Here is a 5,671-nt window from a genome sequence, read left to right on the forward strand (position 1 = left end):
TATGGCATTGATTATATCCACAGTGTTTGATAACCTTCAACACAGTCTATTTCCAAATCTTTTCATTACCTTAAATAGAATCTCAGTATCCCTTGAGAATATCTCCCCATTCTCACCTCAACCAGGTCCTAGTAAATGATAATCTCTTTTGTTTTTTTATGACCTTTCTTGTTCTATATTGCTTAATATAGAATATTATTTATAATACAAAATATTGCTTTACATTATTAAATATTTAATATTATTGTTTATTATATAATATAACACAATATATAATGTAATAATATGTTTAATATAAATATAATCATACTATTTTATGTGTCTGAGTTACTCTGTTGCTGCATACATCAACTTTTCATTTCTCTTTATGGTTGAAAATAGTCCATTGCATGTATGTATAGCACAATATGCTTATCCATTCATTTCTTGATGCACATTTTGATTGTTTCTAATAAGTAATTACATTTGTTTATATTTTACTACAGAAATTTGAGATTCTATACCCTTAGATGGATCAGAAAAAGTAAATAGTGGGTAAGACAGGAATCTACCTTCAAAACAAGTACTTGAGGATGATTCTCATATAGCTAATTTCCCAGGTCGTATTCTGATATGAACAATGAACTACATATATAATGCTAAAAATATACAGACATACTCAAATCCAGTTACATTGGATTTCACATTTTCTCTTTTAGAAAAAAATCCAACACAGCTTTGTATTTTAATAACACATTTCTTTGGGTTAGCTTTTATTTTAATGATGGTAATGCTATAAAACTTTATAGCTATTTCTATGTAGATGGTCTGCACACATTGCTATAAAATCTACATTTGCATTTATTCAAAGGAAAAAAGGACACGGAGGCAGCATCTGACCAGGCTTCTGCCGGTGAAAGTTAACTCCTATGAGGCAGAACGAAGGGTCAGACAAGCCACTCCGTTCAGTCTCCTTTCCTTACTCCAATGCCAACTGGCCTCCTCATAATACCCCCTGCTTTACCTCGGTTTGATAATTCATTGCAATGGCTACACAGCATTCTCAAACAATATTCATGATTGTAGGGTTTATTAGGGAAGTTAACAGTTACAATTCAGGCTCAGAACTGCTCAAGACTCAGTTCTTCAGCCGGTCAGCCTCTTCCCTTCCATGCCCAAGGGGGGCCTCGAACTCTCAGGTTTTTTGTTGGTCCTCACTCTCTCTGCCACATGGCCTCTTGGCTTCTGCCTTACAAAGCTCCTTGAGTAGTGTCGATAAATGCCCAGGGGCACATCACACTGCCATAAGCCTGGGAAACCCAGGCTACCCCAATTAAATAACTTGAAGCTCCTCTTTCCACAAATGAGCCTCCTATCTGAAGGCGCTCAGTTTTCAGCTGTTAGTAACTGTCATAAAACGCAATGTGTCTGCCTCCAGTACGGGAGAAGCTTTCAGGGAATGTTTGGAATTTTGTGCCCTCTGCTGTTCATCGTATGTACTGCATCTGCAGAAATCAAAGTAACAAGCATTTCACAAAGAATGGGATAGTATCGTTTAAATAGTACCTCTATGAATGTGATGGTGTATCCTGTGATGTAAATTTTAGAGCATTTTTATTTATATCCATAAAATATTATTGCACATATCTATGTCGCACTATCAGATAAATATGAAGAAATTGGCGTTCGATTTTATTAAATTCTAATTGCTTCATTTTCCTTTTAAATATCTTCATTTAAATTAAAAAGTGCAAAATGGTAAAAAAAAGATTTATATGACTTTCAATTCATTTCATCTGCTTAGTTATAAGTTTAAATAAATACAGTGACGCCTGCGAGAGCTGTAGCTTTCAGAACTGCCTGCAACTCTGAGTTTTCTGCCTTTGAGCATGTTCATTTCTTTCCTATAGCTCTCCAGTGGAAATTTTGAGTATATGAGTTTCCGTCTCTGACAGGTTTTGCTGTACACAGATTCAGACTTCCACAGCGTTGCCTTACTACACTTTTTGGTGTAGTGTGATTTGAGGTGAAATGCTATGTGAAAAGCAGAGAAAGGAAGACCTTGGGTTCTTCAGGGGACAGCTCTCACAGAATAAACTCGTTGTCTAGCAAGACTAAATGTCTAAGTTGTGGGTACAGTTTGTCATATAACAGCTGAGAGTTTTTTATCTGCTACCAAGGTAGCCTTTAAACTTCTGTCCATGTAACAAAAAGTTTGAAAATACCTTGCTAAATAAGAATTACATACACTGCTATAATCAATTTTTTGATTCCCTAAGTGGCCTATATGCGTATGTTAGCAGTTCCTAGTGCACAAGTACATTTTCCTGAAATACTTTGCCAAAGGATCTGAAATACCCCCATTCTTTGACTTAAGATACTGAATATTTAAATAATTTTGCCTTACCTTTTTATTAGTCTTTAGCAAAAGTAAATATATGAGATTTGTGGAAAGTTCTGTGGCTTAGGTATGTCATTTTACATACCTTGTTTCACCTTTCCCCCACATTTATTGGAGGCCTTACAGATATTATAACAATCCATAGTGCAATTAGATCAAGCATGATTGTGAGGTGGGGAGGGAGGGGGAAAATGAGCTATTACTAAGGACTCCAATAGAAAGCAAATATTTTGAGAATGATGATGGCAACGAATGTGCAAATGTGCTTGACACAATGGATGGATATATGGATTGTGATGAGTTGTATGAGCCCCCAATAAAATGATTTTTAAAAAGCTAAAATAAATACAATTCAGCAAGAAAAAAAATAAAACAAAAAACGATCAAACATAATTGTACAATTGTTGCAACCATCATTATCAAAACAAGCAGAAGTCAATTGGATTGCTATATACAACTGATGGGATTACACGATCAAGAAGGTAGTTCCCTTCACAATTGCAAAGCTTAAATAGAAATATCTAGGGATATACTTTATTAAAAAAACCTCAAAAGCTATGTATGAGGAAAACTATAAAATGTTAGTAGACAAATGGAAAAATATCCCATGCTTATGGATCAGTAGACTAAATATTGTAAAGATGTCAACCTTAGCTAAGGTACTATATAGGTTCAATATAATCCTGATACAAATACCAGCATCATTTTTCAAAAAGGAAAAACTGACTTCCAACTTCATATAGAAAGGGAAGAAACCCAGAATTGGTAAAGAACTCCTCAACAAGAAGAATAAAGTCGGGGTGGGGGGATACATTACCTGACTTTAAAACTAACTATACAGTCACAGTTGTCAAAACAGCATGGTACTGGTATAACAATAGATACTGGACCAATGGAGAAGAACAGAAAATCCAGAAATAAAAATAGCAGAATACAGACAACTGATCTTTGCTAAGTGTCCCCCACCCTCAAATATAATGGGAAATAGATGCCCTTTATAACAAATGGTGCTGGAAAACTTGGATGTCAATCTGCAGATGAATGAACCAAGACTTTACCTCACCCCATACACAAAGACAAAGGTGGATCACAGACCTTGAGGTAAAACTTAAAACTATTAGATTCAACAATGAAAAAATTGGGACAAATCTAAGAACCTTAACTAGGGGAATACATGGCTATCAGCACTAATGAAGGCTGTTCCCCTGAAGAGAAGAACACAGACAAGTGGGATGTTTAAAAGACTAAACATTTAGGTGCATTGAAAAGAAAGACTTCAAACCAGTAATGAAAGAGTCCAGACTGAAAAGTTATTTGGTAATGACACATCAGAGGTATTTGGTAATGACACATCAGACAAAGGTCTTATTTCTAAAATTTACAGAGCCCTGCAACTTCACAATAAGAAAAAACAAAAACAATAGCGCACTGAGGAGTAGGCAAAAGGCCTGAACAGAAGATTCATAAAGGAGGAGACCCGAATGGCCAATAAGCAGGAGAAAGTGTTAGCTTCACCTTTTTAACATAATATATACCCTCAACAGGTCTCCTTTTCTCCCTCATATTCAATGCAGACCTAAGCTCCTACTTTTCATTCTCATCTAACACCATTGATTTAAATGTCACTGTGAATGGCCTACCACTCTATAGTCTAGACTCTATTTGTCCTTTGATTCCCTCAACTCTGATGACCTTTATCTCCAATCTACTTTTATGATTAAGCTCTGCAGTTGCATGCTTGGTCATACACAGAAGTGCTCCACTGCTAAACAACCAAAGGGATTCCACTCCCAGAACATACACTTCTAGCCTTAAAAGCTCTTTTGGGGTACTTATCCAGTTGATTTTTTTTTTTACCTCGGCCAACATCACAGGTCTCAGTTCTTGGTCTCACATCCATGACTAACTACGGATGGTTGATGCCCGGGCTAATTAGGGATCTCACTGTCTGCCTGATTCACTCTGGGTGGGGACTCATGAAATGTTTGGGAGGAAAGCAATCTGAAGAAACCATCTATGCAAGTAGAGGACATCCCTGTGTTATGAACAGCTGACAAAAGGACTCGGCCTCCTTGCCCTTTAATGCTATAGATATGTACCATCACTTTGAAACGACAGAACCAACCCCAACTCACAACCAATTCATCACAATCAGCTGTCCTTGCCGCACGAGCAGCTTTTAAATCATGGCTTTGAGTCTTTCCTTGCACTAAACCCCACCCCCCACTGCCATTGTATTTATTCTGACTGATGGCAATGCTAGGGAGGATTAGGACTGCCCCTGTGGGTTTCCAAGTTTGTAAATCTGTACTGGAGTAGAAAGTCTCCTCTTTTTCCCCAGCTGCTGCTGCTGGTTTTGAACTGCTAACCTTGAGGCTAGGAACGCAGTGTGTAACTATGCCACTATGCCACCAGGGCTCCTTCTTGCATTCAATAAATTCTTAATAAGGACCACGTGCACCCATTCTGAGTTGCCTACAATTCAACTTAGAGGCGCACAAAAGAAATGGTCTCATTTATAACCTGGGAACCGCCTGTACTTCCCTGACTAAGGGTACACCATAGTCTCATGGCAGTCCTAGGAAACCCACTTCTGTGGTTGAAGAAGTTTAGCTACTTTCTTGTCTTCTCTTATTTCTATAGTGTCACAATGCTCAGAGAACCACAGCAAGAAATTGGTTTCACATGGTTAGAATGGATTTATCTATGAGAACACTTTCTTCATGGGACATCGGTACCACAGGTGGTATGGCTTAGAATGTTTGTTTAACTGCTGGGAACAGAAATCCCTAAAAGATTCTTAATCTCTGTACTTATTTCTGAATATCAGTTTCAGGACTACTAGTATCAGTAATTCCTTTCTGTAATTACCACAACTGCACAAACTAGTGCCATTTCAAATTTCTGATCTTCATCTTACACTAGCTACTCGACGTGTTTCCTACAAGGTCTGCAAATTCCCTTGTTAGTTGCCAGCAAATTGTTACCAACTAATGATGGCTTTGTACTTTAGACTACTCCAGAGCATTGTGTGTGTGTGTGTGTTGTTTGTAATCTTTTTTTTTCCCTTGATAATCTTTGGCCTTTATTCAACAACTTAAAAAAAATCCTTTTACTGGGGGCTCTTACAGCTCTTATCACAATCCATACATCCATCGTGTCAAACACATTTGTACATATGTTGCCATCATCATTTTCAAAACATTTTCTTTCTACTTAAGCCCTTGATATCAGCTCATTTCCCCTTTCCCCCCACACTTCTTACTTCATGAGCCCTTGATCATTTATAAA

The sequence above is a fragment of the Tenrec ecaudatus genome, chromosome 5, assembly GCF_050624435.1.
Source record: "Tenrec ecaudatus isolate mTenEca1 chromosome 5, mTenEca1.hap1, whole genome shotgun sequence".
NCBI lineage: Eukaryota > Metazoa > Chordata > Mammalia > Afrosoricida > Tenrecidae > Tenrec > Tenrec ecaudatus.